The sequence below is a fragment of the Myotis brandtii genome, unplaced genomic scaffold, assembly GCF_000412655.1.
Source record: "Myotis brandtii unplaced genomic scaffold, ASM41265v1 scaffold397, whole genome shotgun sequence".
Taxonomy (NCBI): Eukaryota; Metazoa; Chordata; class Mammalia; order Chiroptera; family Vespertilionidae; genus Myotis; species Myotis brandtii.
In genome coordinates, this window is record NW_005365229.1 from 1,690,447 (window position 1) to 1,708,484 (window position 18,038).

An 18,038-nucleotide genomic window follows, 5' to 3' on the forward strand; every position below is an offset into this window, starting at 1 on the left:
TGGTAGTAAAACTTTCACCAAATGTTGGTCCTGTCACATATTCTGTTTTTTTTTGTTTTGTTTTGTTTGTTTGTTTTTCATTTCTAGCTTGGGCTCATACTGCACCTGTCAGGTAAGAATATTATGAAGACACCCTTGATCATGCATATCAGTGATTTTCTACTGGGGGATGTTGTCCTGCAGTGGACATCTGGCCATATCTGGACACACTTTGCTGCCACAACTTAAAGGGGGCTATTGTTATTGTATCTAGTGAGTAGAGGTCAGAGATGTTGCTAAACATCCTAGAAACACACAGCACATCTCCCCTTTCCCATTAAAGAATGATCTGACTTAAAATACCTTAAGTGCCAAAGTTGAGAAACCCTGATATATGGAAAGCCCTTAGCACAGCGGTTCTCAACCCGTGGGTCGCAACCCCTTTGGCGGTCGAACGACCCTTCCACAGGGGTTGCCTAAGACCATCCTGCATATCAGATATTTACATTACGATTCATAACAGTAGCAACATTACAGTTATGAAGTAGCAACGAAAATAATTTTATGGTTGGGTCACAACATGAGAAACTGTATTTAAAGAGCCAGAAGGTTGAGAACCACTGGGCTAGAGAAATCTGCAGGGCCTAGAGCAGGCCGAGCCTCATGAGCCTTGTTAAAGAGTTTGGATTTTATTCTAAGTGTGATGGGAAACTGCTGGAAGGGTTTTAGGCAGGGAATAGGTGTGGTCTGGTTTGCACTGAAACAAAATCCCAAACTCTGGTTGCTCTCAAGAGAGCAGCGCCACGAATGGCAGCGGACCAGAGTGTGCTGGGAAGTGTGCTGTGGACCTTACACCCAGTAGGTCACCTCGATCTCAACAACCCTGTGGACAGCTTTTATTATCCTCACTTTACAGACACGGAAAGTGAGGCTCAGCAAGTCACACAGCTGGTCGGAGCTGAGATGCCATTGTAGACACCAGGCACATGCTTCATCCATGCCCCGCCGGGCTGCGGCCCTGCTGTTTCCTGTTCAGTAGGGAAGAGAACGGGCCAAAGAAAATCTCCTCCAAGTTATTGGAGGGGTGGGGAGACGGGAAGAATTCTCTGACTGGCGGGCATGTGATCACGTGAGCTAGGTTGTTAAGTTCATTGTGAAAGGCTAATGGCAAAATAAAGGATGTTGACTGAATTAGCTCATCATTGAAGAAAATAAGAAGCAAAAAATATCTCAGACACTATGTCACTTCTACTCAACTGACTTACTGGGAAGCTTTCTGTATCACTAAGAACAGACTTAGTGAGGGTTCCCATTGCCACTTTCCTGGGCTGGGCCGGGAGGTGCACAGATTCACACTGATTGGGAGCCAGAGGACAGTCTAACCATTAAGGTTTTTGTTGTTGTTGTTGAGATATAATTGGCATATAACATCGTGTAAGTTTAAGGGATATAATGCATTGATCTGATACATTTATATATTGCAGTATGATTACCACCACAGGGTTAGCTAACACTTCTAGCACATGGTGTAATATCATTTGGGGAGGTGCACAGATTCACACTGATTGGGAGCCACAGGACAGTCTGACCATTAAGGTTTTTGTTGTTGTTGAGATATAATTGGCATATAACATCATGTAAGTTTAAGGTATATAATGCATTGATCTGATACATTTATATATTGTAGTATGATTACCACCACAGAGTTAGCTAACACTTCTAGCACATGGTGTAATATCATTTGTTTTTTGTGGTGAGGACATTTAAGATCTAGTCTCATAACCATTTTGAAATAGATAATATAGTATTGTTGCTGTGCTTTAGATCTCGAGGAATTATTTTTCTTCTAACTGCAAGTTTGTACCCTCTGACAAACATTCCCCATTTCCCCAACTCCCTGTTCCTGGAAACCACCATCTATTCTATGAGTTCAACTTACTTAGATCCCACATATAAGAATTTGTCTTTCTCTGTTTGAATTGTTTAACTTAACATAATGCCCTCAAGGCCAGTGCTAGGATTGCCTTCTTTCTTATGTCTGTGTAACATTCCATCATATAAATCACATCTTCTTTACTCATTCACATCCACTGATGGGCACGTAAGTGGTTTCCATATCCTGGCTAGTGTGAATAATGCTGCAATAAACATGGGAGTATAGAAAGCTTTTCAATATCCTGTTTTATACCCAGAAGAAGGACTGCTGGATCATATGATAGTTCTATTTTTAATTTTTTGAGGAACCTTGATACTATTTCCAGAGTGGCTAAACCAATTTACATTCCCACCAACAGAGGGGCTGGGGTTCCCTTTTCCTTACATCCTTGCCAGGAGCCATTCTAATGTGTCACTACCTATTCTAACAGGTGTCGATAGTTCTATTTTTAATTTTTTGAGAAACCTTGATACTATTTCCGGAGTGGCTAAACCAATTTACATTCCCACCAACAGAGGAGCTGGGGTTCCCTTTTCCTTACATCCTTGCCAGGAGCCATTCTAATGTGTCACTACCTATTCTAACAGGTGTGAGTGATACCTCACTGTAATTTTGATTTCATCACCCTGATGATTAATGATGTTGAGCACCTTTCATGTACCCCTTAGTCATTTGTCTGTCTCCTTTGGGAAAACGTCTGCTCAGTAGCTCCCCTGACCATTTTTTTCTCACTCACACTGTTTGCTGTTGAATTTTCGTTGTTGTTGTTGCTGTTATTGAGTTGTATGGATTTGTTACAGATTTTAAATATTAACCCCTTATCAGAGAGATGACTTTCCAATGTTTTCTCCCATTCCATAGGCTGCCTCCTCATTTTGTTCATTTGACCATTGCGATGGGGTGTCCACTCTTTCTCATCTCTGCCCATCTTTGCTTGCTCTGCTTACTCCCAAGTACACATCAGACAAAGCTTGTCTTCCTTCCCTCACTAGCCGGCTACACACCAGACCTTGGTCCATTTCTGGTTCAGAAGGAAGAACTCATGCCCTCCCAACCTTCTCGATCCAGCTCCGGCCCTCAAGTCGGGGGTGGGGGGGAGGTTCCTGCAGCAGAACACAATCCACACAAGTGCACACAACTGCCCTGGCAGGGCCTGAACCATCTTATGAGCCCCTTGGTGCTCCCTGCCTGGCATAGCTCGCATCCAGCAATCTCAGGCACTCACACCTGTGAAATGGGTGAATGCTGGCACAGTGGTCTCGTGGACAGCCAAAGACACAGGTGGGGATCTGAAATGGCAGCTCTGCTCCTCTGGTCTTTGAAACCATTGAAACTATCATAGATTGTCCTCCCGAGCCTCAGCACCAGGCAGGGTCAGTCAACCTGGTGCTCCTTGGACCTCACTAACCCTGATTTCCCGTTGCAATTTATGATTTAAGATTAATTTAAGAAGCAGACAATTTGACTTGTTTTATGGCCCATTAAAAATGTCTTGCTGTCCTACAGTTTCTTGAATATGTCTTCAAAGAGGTATGGCAGAAATGCTTTTAGAGCAAAAAAATGAGGATAATATAGTCACTCATCTGAAGGGGATTTTAGACTAAATTATGCAATAACCCTAACAAAGACTTCTATACAGCCACCAGGAGTGGGTAAAATTGAGTAGAAACATGGAGTGCATACTGAGAGGATTCTGAAGTGTGTGTGTGTGTGTGTGTGTGTGTGTACAGAGGAGGAAGTAGAAGCTACTCATAGCAGAGATCTCCAGAGAGTAGGATTTGGAAGGAAACTCATATCTTTCTTGTGCCCTTGCTCTTTCCTGGTTTGGACTTTTGCAATGGACATGTATTGTTTCTGTCATGGAAAAAAATTAAAATCCAACTTGAAAAATATGTCCTGAAACTATTTGGCTATTGACAGACTGAGGTCCTGAGGAAGTTTATTAAGACTGTGAGGGGGCGAGGGAGAGCCTGAGATGCTAGTGAGTCACAAAGGGAAGAGCTGACGGGGCAGGGCGGGGGGAGGGCATGGACAGATCAGACAGTGAAGGAGGTTAGTCACCCACGTCCAAACACAGCACCTCACCAGGCCAGGCATTCCATACATAGTTATAAAGTTCCCTCATCTGTGGGCCATTTCCAAAGCGAAATCTCAGAACACGTCTCTTTGCTCAGAATTGATAAGGTTACTAATTACCAGGGGACAAGGACTCTCAGCAGCGACATTTAAACAATCCCCTGCCCCGGCGTCCAAATCAAACAAGGTGATACTCAAAGGAAGCTGGCCAGTAGACTCCCCCTGGCCCACTCAGGCAAGTAGAAACCTTTTCAAATCTCAGTTGGCTGATATTAAAGTGTAGAAATAAGACTTGGGAGTCTGGAGCTGCAGATGCGTTCACTAGTTTAGGAGTCATTTACGTGAGCCACTGCGCTTGGCAGGTAGATCAGATGGGCACTATGGCTGCCCCATGAGGGTAGATGTGATATTGGATCAGCAGAGCGGGGGGAAGCGAGGCGACTTGCCTGGGGTCACTATGCTGAGTGGGACTAAAATGGGAGCCCGGCTTGAGCTGCCTTGACTTCAACATGCTTTGGAGGGGATGGGCCAGAGAATACCTTACATTATCCCTCTGGCTTTTAAGTCTATGATTCTTTAACAAGAAAGGAAGGGGATAAAGGACAGGAAGAAAGAGAAACAAGAGAGGAGAAAGAAGAGAGCTCTTTTGCATTTACCTTTGTCTTTTACCTAAGAATCAAGAAATCTGCATTCTTATACCAGTTTTATCATCGGCACATTGGGACATAATGCCACTTTCTCGCTTATAGTTACAGAATTAACTGATATTAAAATAAATACACATAATCAGTTTATCATCATATGAAGAGATAGGATAGATAGGCAGATGGACAGACAAATAGATGATAGATAGATGATAGATAGATAGATAGATAGATAGATAGATAGACAAATAGAATGAATGGACAGGGAGAGAGACAGGTAGGTGATATATAAATCATATTTTAACTTGCTATTTTAAAAAACAGACCACGTTCCGCCGTTATTGGCACATTGCAGCTAAAGGGAAAACCCTGCCGGCTTCCCTGGCATGGCTGCGGGAGCTTGGAGGGGTTTCTCTGGCAAGACACCAACTCCCTTGTGAGGCGCTGGCTGCAGCTCTGAGGGAAGGAAACAGACTCTTGTTACAGTAAATGTCAGTGCCCGTGGGAAAACCTGACTAGCTGGCTGTGTTCTGGGAACAAATATGTTTTGAGTGGTTCATTGCCTGGAAATCGCAACTTGGGCTGCCCCTGAGCCTTTGAGCCTGTTTAGAGGGAGGAGTGAGCATCGCCTTCTTCAACTTGGGAGCTCCAAATGGAAGTTTATTGAATTACATCCCATCTCCCCACTTAGGACCGACTAGGAACTTCTCATGCTGACCTCACCTCTATACACGCTGGCTTGTATTCTTACCAATATCTAGAGAGATGGTTCTCATGAGTAGCTACTCAAATGACGAAAAGAATCTCTCCCTAAAAAAGTTCACTAATTTTTTCATTCATAAATCTCATCTTCAGTACCTTAGTATAGAGATCTGGAATTGGCGAGTAGCTACTCAAATGATGAAAAGAATCTCTCCCTTAAAAAGTTCACTAATTTTTTTCATTCATAAACCTCATCTTCAGTACCTTAGTATAGAGATCTGGAATTGGATTGCCCATATTCAAATACTGATTTGGATATTTACTAGGTATGTTATCTTATTGGGGAATGTTACCACTTTGCACCTCAGTTTCTGTATCTGAGCAATAGAGATTATAATGTTCTCCAGTTCTTAGCATGCCCTAAGGATTAAAAGAACTACTGATTGGAAGGATGTATTCAGGGCCTCACACTTAACAATAAATATATGTATTGATAGTAGTAGGGGCCATGGTAACTTTAGCAAATGCATATTTAAAGTGATTATCCATTCTAAAGCAACACAAAGAACATTTAAAAAGGCATGCCCAGCCCTGGCCGGTGTGGTTCAGTTGGTTGTAGCATTCTTCAGTACACCAAAAGGTTGCAGATTCAACTCCCAGTCAGGGCACATACCCAGGTTACAGGTTTGATCATTTGGGGAGGCAACCAATCTATGCCTGTCTCTCACATTGATGTTTGTCTCTGTCTCCTTTTCCCTTCCTCTCCCTCTAAAATCAATTTAAAACAAATTTTTTAAAGGCACAGCCATTTAAGATCGCTATGTTTAAGTCCCATATAGTTGGAGAATGTCACATATAATGATATTTAGCCCCTGATGAGCTACGGGTGAATGGGAGAGAGAAGGCTAATCATTACTCTTAAGCTACCTTCTCATACCCCCAGAGGCTTCTTTCTGCAGGAGAACGATGAACAATTATGACCGGAGCTGCATGAATAGCAGGGTCAGGAAATCACAGACATGTGCTGACTCCCTCTGTCCATGCCAAATTCCACTGGGCATTCCTACTTCCTGCAAGGATATCTTCTTAGAGGTAAGGCTGAGCACATGGAGTGCTGAGGGAATACAAATAAGGAAGGGCTCAGCAGATGAGCCAGGAAAAAGCGCTGTGTGCTGAAGCTTAGCAAATATATCCTGCCTCTACTGTGTCTTCCTAACCCGTGACCATGGCAGACATCACCAATGGATCATGCTCCCATTCCTCATGAGCCTGCCTTTGACCCCACGGTTCACTACACAGTCCTACTGCAGACAGACACTACCATTCACCCAGAGATGGAAAGTGACCTAAAACCATTTTATTATGCCAGACGTTGGTCATCATAGAAGCATTACATAAAGGTAACACACATGATGAAGGCAGGCATTTGAGTAACTGGGAACAATTTGAGCCAAAACTGTAGCAAAAAGGAGCCTAATCTCAATGGGGCCAAGTAAAGTGCTGACTTCTTTTCTCCTAAGCATCACCAGTTTGGGGCTGACAGGATGTGATATTGGCTAGAGAGCAGTGACAGACAGGGGCTGGAGAATTCAGAGTTCAATTAGGGGAATTAAAAAGAGCTTCCAAGGTTGAAACCTGCAGTACTCATCAATTTAAAAACTTTTTTAAAAGATTGGCTCAGCTACCTATGCTTAAAAAACTGCCAGAAAATACAGCACCAGAGTTACAAAAAGCCCTTCAATAAAATTAAGATGAGGATTATCTCTCCAACAGGCTTGAGTGGGCTGTTTGAACCATACAAAAGCAAGTGGTAGGTAATTATTGGTATTGTGACTTTTCAACAAACAGAAAAATAAAATATTTGTGGAACCAATAACAACAGTAACAAATTAATAAAAATTATAAATATATAAATGCTAAATGATATATCAAGTAATGAAATATATTTTACCATAAGCATGTTCCATGCTGTAGGTTAGGCATTTAGCATACTATTTTAGGTGATCTTACTGAAGAATAAGGAAGAAAGGGGATGAAGATGAAAGAATAAAGATGGAAAGAGAGAGGAGAAGATGAAACAAAGGTTACTTCTTGTGTGTTTGTTCTCATCACCATGTTGCACATGAGGCCACTGAAGTTCAGGAGGGAAGAAACTTGTCTGGCATGTGTCAAAGTCGGGAATAAAACAGCCCCATCTGCCACCAAAGCACGTAGTCTGTTACCTGTTTGCTGTACTTTATCTGAAAAAAAGAGAGGAGCCCCAAAGCAGGTGCACTGCCATTGCAACATCAGAGAGGAAGCAAGACCAGTCACTGCGAACACGCCCCTCTCATTAGAGCATATGTGAGCATCATCACAAGACAGACACACAACAAAAAATGACAGTCATTCGATCCTCTTTGGCTTGGCACTGCGCCTGCAAGCAACCCTCCCACAAACATGTGGATTTATAAATACACTAACAAGAAGAAAAAATGAATGTACTGACTGGCAATATTTAAGTAATCATAATCTATAATTACCAAGAACATGCTGTGGGTAAATACATTCTACTGGGGCCTTCTATTCATTGATAGATGCTTTCATTCATTCATCCATTCAATAAACATTTCTTTAGGGCTACCTATGTTATGGTTATAGCTACTCTGGAAAGATGTGTAAAAATATGCACATGTGGATTCCAGCCCTTGTGAAGCTCCCGAACTAGTGGAGGAAGATAAGATAAATTTTACAAGTACATGCTATGTTAAGTGGTGATCATTACAAAGGGGAAAGGGGAAGGAAGTGGAGAATTTCAGGTTGGAATGTGCATTTTACGTGCTGTGGTTTGCTCAAGGAAAGAGATGCAAGCACTCTGCCTGGGGAGGAGGACAGAAGAAAGGCTGTGGAGGAAGATGAGGCGATGAGATATGGCAGGAGGCAGGGCATCCAAATTCCCATAAACCAGGTTATAGAGTTTAGTCTTACTGTAGGGAAAAGCAGGAAGCCACTGAGCGGTTTAAGCAGGAGACAGTCATAACGATGTTGCATCTGAATAGATCTCCTGGTCGCTGTCCACAGGATCCAGGGCCAGGATGCATGCTAGGAGCAGCAAGGCCAGTTAGATTGCTGTTTCAGTAAAACAAGTGAGAGAAGGTGGCCACTTGCACAAAAGTGGGGGCATTGATGAAGATGGAGATATTTTGGAAGAATTTGGTAAGTCATTGAGGGGAGAACGATCAACAGATTTGGCAACTGATTGGATGTGAGAAGTGGTGAACTATTTTTCCCCTGAAAAGAAAAACACAAGATACAATAAAAACATGCTAAATCCAAGTCTTGGATGTGGCCCATCTTTAAACCAATTTTGGGAAGATGCTTGGTTAGATTTTGAGCTCATTCTTGGATGTCAGAGTGGTGATGAGATGGAAAAGTGAAGTCTGTTCTAGGTTTGGGGTGAACTGAAAGGTTCATTTTTTTTTTAAAAAGGTCTATAAAAGTATTGCAAGTGAGAATAGCATTACCCAATCCAAATGTGAGATAAGAGGGTATATTAATCTAAAAATTTTAAAAAGGAGCCCTAGCCAGTGTGGCTCAGTTAGTCACTGTTCCAAGCACCAAAAGGTCACTGGTTTGATTCAAGGTCAGGGCACATGGCTGGGTTTTAGGCTTAATACTCAATAGGAGGCATGCAAGATGCAGCTGATTAATGTTTCTCACATCAATGTTTCTCTCTCTCCCTCTCCCTTCCTCAGCCTCTAAAATCAATAAAAACATATTTTTAAAAAATTAAAGGAGAAAATCTGATGAAGGACTCAATAATGAGACACGATGTTATTGTGAACAAAACTGACAAAAAGTCAAAGGTTACATAAGGTTTGGAAACCTGGAAGCATCAGAATCGCTTTGTCAGACATAGAAAATTGAAAAAGAATGCAATTTTAGTTGTGGGAAGGAATGAGTTCTATTATTGTTATAAATGCCTTCAATATTTAGAAGAACAGACACATGGCACAGATAGCGCTGAGATATGTCAAGAAAAACACAAAACAGTTAATTAGTATGACAACTTCCCCCAAGGAAGCAATTCAAACATTTAGTGAAAAACAAAGATATAATAAAATGCAATCATCTGGTGTCTATATTAGCAATAATTAGTATATATGATCAAAGCCAAGCCAAAGATTAGTTTTTCATTCCAAGTGAGCACACTACCAGCATTCTGTTGGGGCAGATGGGTTCTATGCATTGGAGGAGTCCAGACATTTTACGGGCAAGAAGAAAGGCAGTAATTTCAGGGGTTTATCAGGCTACCCAACAAACTAGGCCAGTGGTCTGCAAACTGCGGCTCAGCAAACCGCGGCTCGTGAGCCACATGCGGCTCTTTGGCCCCTTGAGTGTGGCTCTTCCACAAAATACCGACTTCTGCGCATGGGCCACGAAGTTTCAATCGCACTGTACCTGCACGCCCGCACGTGGTATTTTGTGGAAGAGCCACACTCAAGGGGCCAAAGATCCGCATGTGGCTCGAGAGTCTCGGTTTGCCAACCACAGAACTAGGCAGATTTGACAAAAACACCTTCTGCAAATGGTGTGCTCTCCAGCACCAGCAAAAAGTGGAGAAAATAGAAGATAGAATGCAATGTAGAAAGCCCTAAACACGTGACTGGAGACACCTGTTCAAATTCGACCCTCTATCCCCAGAGCTCCAGATCTCAGTCATGGAATAGAAGTCCACCCATCACCAGCTTCATGAGTGATAGTCCTCATGAGTCTTTGACTCATGAGTGTTCTTTTTTTATATGTTTTTATTGATTTCAGAGAGAGAAAGAGAGGAAGGGAGAGAGAATCATCAATTAGCTGCCTCCTGCATATCCCCTACTGGGGATTGAGCTTACAACCCAGGCATGTGCCCTGACTGAGAATCGAACTGTGACCTCGGTTCATGGGTCGATGCTCAACTACTGAGCCACACCTGCCAGGCATGGATTCTGTTCTTTAGCATGAGATGGGTGTGTATTCTTTCTCCTTCCTGATTCTCTTTCAAGTATCAGCACAAACTTGTAAGCCAGGCAGGTTAGTCACACATATCTGCAGCCACTCTCCATCCCAGACTGTGACAGACAGGACTGGCTGGTAATGGCGCTCTCTCTGGCTCACCCTCAGCATCTCTATCAATGTCACTCCCTGGGTGGTTAATCTATGTCACCGAATACTACTCATCAAGACAATGAAATGAACTGTTGGATATGAACTCTGGAGCATTGTGCTGAATGGAAGAAGCCAATCCCAAAAATGTTGTGTATATACATCCCATTTATATAATATTCTTGAACTGCCAACATGTAAGAAAGGAAGGAAAGATTAGTGGTTGTCAGCAGCCCTGGCTGGTGTGGCTCATCTGGTGGCTAGGAGTTAAAGATGGGGGTAGGAAGCAGGGCTAGATGCAGTATGTGGGATCCTAATGGTGATGGAACTGGGCTGTACCTTGGCTGTGGTGTGGATGCATGAACCAGCACAGGTGCTAAGCCTATACAGAATTAAATACACACACATGCATAGGAGTACAAATGAAACTGGAGAAACCTGAGTAAGATCATTCTATTGCATCAGCAGATGGAATCATTGTCTGATATGAGTGGCAGATCTTACGTATCAATAAGATCCATCTCTGGGTGTGATATGATACTACAATTTTTATTTTATTTCTTTAAATATATCTTTATTGATTTCAGGGAGGTAGGGGAGAGGGAGAGAGAGATAGAAACATCAATAATCGAGAGAAAATCATTGATTGGCTGCATCCTGCAGGCACCACACCAGGGATCCAGCCACAACCCAGGCATATGGCCCAATCAGGAATTGAACCATGATCTCCTGGTTCATAGGTCAATGCTCAACCACTGAACCACGCTGGCTGTGTCTCTACTATAATTTTTAAAGACTTCACCTTGGGGACCTGAGTAAAGGGGACACAGAATCTCTCTGCATTATTTCATAAGCTTCATGAGAATCTAGTAATCTATAATTATCTCAAATAGAAAGTCTAATAAAAAAAATAGCCCCTTTGAGGTTTACCAATGAAACAAAGTGAGCACATAAGTTGAAATCGACTTGTCCTCTCTGAAGTAAATCATCAGGTTTTTATCCATATTTGCTTTCAATACAAAAGGGGAAAAAATACAGGGTTGGGCAAAAGTAGGTTTGTAGTTGTTCATATAAATAAACTGCATTTCACATATTCACAACTGTAAACTTACTTTTGCCTCACCCTGTAAAATACTAGTAAATCAAATTTCTTGCCCAGATTCTGATTTCTGTCAAAATGTTTCCACTCTCTCAACACAGGCTGCAATGACTACAAAATGAGGCAATATGTAGGAGTGTTTGGGGGTGTAGAGATATTGTCATCTCCCCCATCACAATCCAATTCATATCAGCTGACCAGAGTTCCTAAACCAGACCCTGGCACTGACATGAGCATCCTGGAGTTTGGAACTAAGATACCCAAACCCTTGAGTTTATGTTGACTCCAATTCAAAATGGCTCTATCAGTACCTAACCAATCCCTGAGTACCACCATCCCCAAGCAGAACTGCATCTAACTGCTGGCATAACATTTCCTTTGATTCCATGGCAACCCTACATCCTCACTGCATTTTGCATGGACTGAACCTGCCATTTAGCCCACATTCATTTCCAAATGGAAACGATATCTTGTACTACACATGTTTTCTGTGATAGTTTGTCCTGCAAATTCATTTAATAATGAAGCATCGGGTCTGTCTTCCCATTTCAGGAACCTGAGTAGCATTCACAGCAGCCGAAGGCCAGACATTGCATCCACCGGAGGAGCTGTTCCACCTGCGATTCTAAAGCTGAGATGATGTTCAGGTGAGTTTGCTTCCATTAACCTCTGCCAATGAGAATATTATTGCCTTCTCCCACACATAATAGCATTTACGCTGCTGAATATTTAGTAGCATAATCAAGTACACGGGGACAGAATGGGAGAGTCTTTGAAAATTCCATTCCAACTTTCACTGGCTCACAGTAGAGGATGTGTGCTTATTATAAGGAAATTGGGGTTTAAAAGGTACTTCTTTTGGTGAATAAAACAGGTTGGCACATACATTGTAGGAATGTAAATGAATGAAACGTTTTTGGAGGGAAAATGTCGCCATATCTATGAAAAGTAAATTGATCCAGCCCTTGCAGAACTAAGAAAGTATCCTATAAATATACATGCACAAACATTGAGAGATAGAGATGTATAAGCAGATGCAGTGCCTGGAATAGAAAAAGCAAAACAAAATCCTAAACCAAGCCAAAAACCCTAAACCAAACCATTTAAATGTACATAATAAGGACTTGATTACATAAGTATTGTTTTACTCATGAAATGAAGTACTGTGAAACTATTAAAAAGAATAACTTACTTCTATATATCCAGTATGTAATTATTGTATATGAAACATTTATTTATAAATATTAGAGCACTAGCTGGCTAGATTGTTTTATTTTTGGGTGTGTGTGTGTGTGTGTGTGTGTGTGTGTGTGTATGTGTGTGTGTGTTTGGTTGGTTGGTAAATCCTTCATGGACTGATTCCGGGGAATACTGAAGCTTCTCTCATTCTGCAACCCTTGTTTCCTTCCTCAAGATCTGCTACTCTAAGGTCTAAAGCTGACTGTGGTGTGCGGGAAATTGGGAGTTGCTATTCAAAGGGTATCAAGCTTCAAGCAAGATGAATAAGCTCTAGAGATCTGCTGGACAAGACTGCCTACAGAAAACAGTATGGCACTGTGTACTTTAAAATTTAAGAGGAAAGGTCTCATGTTAAGTGTACACACACACACACACACACACACACACACACACTATTCTAACTCCATAGAAATTCATATTATATCAGCTCCACCTTATTCAAGTCAATATGTTATTTTGAGACAAGAACTATGTAAAAGCAGAGTTAAAGTCCCTTTTCTAAAGACTCTTCCCTAATTGACCATGTAAATCTGACCAAGTTATCAAAGTCTAATCCTAGTTTTCCTCTCTATAAAGTGGGTTTGATAATACATACTACATACCTCAGTAAGTTGTTGAAAATATTAAATGAAATACTATGCATAAAGCATTTGGGAGGTGTCTATCCAACAATGATGTTCAATTATTATGTGTATATGGTATGTGTAAACACACATGCACACACACACACAAGTACACACATTTGAAGACAGAGGATGTGGCCATTTCCCAAACTAAGTTCCATGGGTCTCCATTACATTTCCTTACAGCTGTCCATTTATCCTCAACCTTTTCTAAACGCCTTCTTCAAGCCTAAGCAGAGGAGGTATACAGCTCAATCCAACATAAGAAAGAATGTCTAACAATTAAAACCATGTAGAAGTGGCTGCCGATGAGACAGTCCATCACTGAAGGTGTCCAAGCCAAGGAGCTGCTGTTGGAGAAGCCTTGGGGAGATCCTAGGGTCTCTGTGATGGGCCCTTGTAGGCTCCCCTTGTGTTCACAGGTGAAATTCTTATTGTACTTCAGTTGTAGTTTTTCTAATCTCCCAGGTGGAGATAGAGGACTAGTTCTCAATCCTTCACTTACAGTCCCTTTCACTGCCTCCTTTGCAGACCAATGGCATGCCACTGGTTATGTGTGCATAGCATGACTCCCACTGATCCTTGAGGACAGTGACTGGATCCTATTTATTTCTTTATCTTGCATCATCCTGCACGTAGTAGGTCCTCAATGAATGACTTTCAGAGGATAAAATGAATCCTGCAACGTGATCTTGAGTGCTTTTTCAATTTACAAAGTTTTCTCTGTAAATTCCAGACCATTAAATATTCTGACAGATTATTTAAACCAATTTGATGTTAAAATATTAATAACAGAAGCAGCAACGATGATGGCAATGATGTATAAATTGAAAAGTAAATCCACAGAGATGCCAATAGAATGTTTTGTCTCTTTACTTCCTTCCCCATGATTTGAGCAGGGATGTGTTTATTAGCTTTAATGCCTAACTAGAATGATTTACATCCATCTTCTTCCCCCTGGTATCAATAGTGAACACATCTGATGGCTGCCTCCTCTTGAGAACCATCCCCATGGCATTCTTCCCTCACAACGACTAGTTGACAACAAGCAAAACAAGAAAGTAGACATCTCTTCCAGGCAATATACATCCTCCTTCCTTAAGCCAAAAATGTTCCTGGAAGGTGGGATGGGGAGGAAAGACTAAAATAAAAGATTGCTTTTATAGTTTGACCACAGAGACTCAATCAGATCATGTTTATTGACTCATTTCAATCAATAGACATGGAAAAGTTCAGGCGGTTTTGACCCATGCCTCTGGGTATGCCTTTGAGAGTAGTTTCAGCCCTGCCCCACAGTTGAGTTATTGCAGAATAATAATAATAATAAATGTTTGTGTCCAAGTGACACAGATATATTCATAACAGAGGGAAGGAGGAAATCCAGCTCTGCTTATTTTTCCCCAGACAGATCATAGCAATAAAAGAAAGATTTTGCACCAAATGTTAAACTATGTCCCGGGTCGACATAATTAACCAAATGATAACCAAAACAAAAAATATCAGAATCACAAATGGGCACACTCTGGATCATAAAAACAAGCAGGCGTCAAGCGGTGACCTCATGTGGGCCTCTCCTTGGTTTACTCAGATTACACTTGTTCCCAGAAACCATCCGTGTCTGTTGTACTCTGATGTCCCCTGGAGTCTTCCAAAGAAGTAAGGTCCTTCGTGCCAGGCTCTGTGCCACTCACCGTCTATTGTCTCTTCTAGGGAGGGAAAATGGCTCCCCATGTTTGAACTTAAAATGCCACGCCCACACACCACGAATAACTCATTGGGACCATTTTTCATTGGAGCTGAACTAACCAGCTCACCTAACCATGATGTGTTATTCTCCTGCTGCACTTTCAAAGAGAAAGGAATTCCTTCTCAGTGACAGGTGCACCCACCAGATACTTGTCTCTGTTTGGTGGTATTGACATAATAGAGGGGGCGCTAGCAATGATGCAAACAGAAACCAAAGACCGTACTGTGCAGCTTAACCAAGACTGCACGAGCAGCTATTTTGTAGCACCAGACCTATGGGAGCCATTCTGCAGGAGGCTCCAGTTTGAGGTGAAAACAAACTTTGAACAGGGTTCTGAACTCTGATGGGTATGAGGAGTTAATGGCACTACTCTCTGGCTATCGGGTCAGCCAGGAATGAGATGAGGTAATGGAGACAGATATGGAGCAGTAGATCTGCATATTGTTACTAGTCCACCATGTTTGAACTTGAAATGCCATGCCCACACCCCATGAATAACTCATTAGGACTATTTTTCATTGGAGCTGAACTAACCAGCTCAACTAACCATGATGTGTTATTCTCCTGCTGCACTTTCAAAGAGAAAGGAATTCCTTCTCAGTGACAGGTGCACCCACCAGATACTTGTCTCTGTTTGGTGGTATTGACATAATAGAGGGGGCGCTAGCAATGATGCAAACAGAAACCAAAGACCGTACTGTGCAGCTTAACCAAGACTGCACGAGCAGCTATTTTGTAGCACCAGACCTATGGGAGCCATTCTGCAGGAGGCTCCAGTTTGAGGTGAAAACAAACTTTGAACAGGGTTCTGAACTCTGATGGTTATGAGGAGTTAATGGCACTACTCTCTGGCTATCGGGCCAGCCAGGAATGAGATGAGGTAATGGATACAGATATGGAGCAGTAGATCTGCATATTGTTACTAGTCCACCACCCCTTCCCCATTTCTTTTCTTAAATATATTTTTATTGGTTTTAGGGAGAGGGAGAGAGAGATAGAAACACCAATGATGAGAGAGAATCATTGATCGGCTGCCTCTTGCACACTCCTCACAGGGGATCCAGCCCACAACCCAGGGATGTGTCCTACCAGGAATCAAACGGTGACCTCCTGGTTCATAGGTCGGCACTCAACCACTGAGACATGCCAGCTGGGCACTCTTCCCCATTTCTACTGGCAGCAGCCTTTCCCTGCTGACACACCTCCCCTGTACCACTGCTATCCAAATGTGGTCTGGACTGGAAATCAGAATGCTCTCTCCCTGTAGCCCCAGGGATCGGTTCAGGATGAGGGTGTGATCCAAAGAGATACTATCTCTCTTAGCTTATATATGGAAGCTAGAAGATAGAGATCTTCTTTGACTCAAATCATCAGTTGTTGAGAATATAGTGTAGAGTCTACAACTAGCCACAGGCAGAAAATCTGCTGAGGAGTGAAAACAACACTAAGAAGGAAGTCAGAAAGTGGAAAAGAGACATATAACATTATCAATGTTAGCTGAACTCCCGGACCCGGCCCTGCCTGAGGACAGACACATATCTTTAGGATTTCTAATTTCATGAGTCAATAAATCTCATTGTTAAAACACACACAGAGACACACACACACACACAAAACACACACACAAAAAAAACAAACAAACAAACAAACAAAAAATAAACAAGGTTAGATGAGTTGAAATTTGGTTTCTGTCACTTGCAATAAAGCATGCTCCCATGAATCCAGTGAAAGCAAGAAAAGTGTGACCCTCCTAAAACAAGTTTAGATGAGTTGAAATTTGGTTTCTGTCACTTGCAAATAAAACATGCTCTGATGAATCCAGTGAAAGCAAGAAAAGTGTGACCCTCCTCTTCCTCTGTGGCTCACATTAAAAGTTCACTTTCCCAAAGAGGTTGCTGATTTTGGCCAAGGTGGCCTCTGGGTCAACACAAACCTTTCTTCTTTGGACAACTTCCTACATGACGATGCTGGAATGGTGGTCGGGGCTCAACCAAACAGTTCCTGAACATGAACGCACTTCACAGGTTCTTTCATTAGCAGAAACTCCTGCGCCGCCCTATCAAATAATTTTGGAAAGAAGTGTAACTGCTTTCAGAAAGTGTCTGCCAAAACTGTGGCTTGATGTAATTGAAAATGGCTAAGACAATCAGCCCGAAAATTAAGGTTTCTAATGGGAACACCTACTCAGCCCTAATAATAGGGGAACTACCATCATAATTATAATGTGGTGCCAGCAGGCACATCATTAACTAACTTTTCTCAGCTACTGCAATTAACGAGCATCAATAGATTGAGTAAATTATTAATAACCCCACATGCTCCCGTGCACACGACTGGCTCTATTTTTTTTTCCTAGTAAGAAACAAAAAGTTAACAGCCAATATCCAAACAATCTTTGATTTATCTCTTTTACAACATTACTGTACTTGTTAATAAGTCTTTCTGGAGGAGATAACTATTGTAAAGCATTAACTAGTGAATAGAGAAGGAAATACCCAGGAACTGAGCAGTGTACTCGAACAGAGAAACCATCTTTTATGAGATGTTCAAACAGCCCCATTCCTTACTTTGTTCAAAGTATAATCACTTATGAAATTGTGATTATCATTGAGTGCTAGTCATGGTAGGTATTGTTACGGCTGTTACTACATACAGTACAGCGTGAATCAGCGCTTCTTAAATGTAGCCTAGGGACCAATTTTATTTTATGATGTACACAAATAATCTCCTCAAATCATAGGACATTAACACAGGATGGGCCTAGGCCAGGGGTGGGCAACCTTTTTGTGAGTGCGTGCCAAAACCAGCAAAGTCTCTGATTCAAAATTCTTCTGCGTGCCAACCCTAATTTTTTGAGAACATGTTA

The 18,038-nt window shown here is 41.9% G+C and overlaps 1 protein-coding gene across 1 annotated transcript in view; it reads right to left on the reverse strand.

Annotated features, from left to right (window-relative positions):
- RBFOX1 (RNA binding protein, fox-1 homolog (C. elegans) 1) overlaps positions 1-18,038 on the reverse strand; it is a 2,191,581-nt gene that overhangs the window by 530,831 nt on the left and 1,642,712 nt on the right.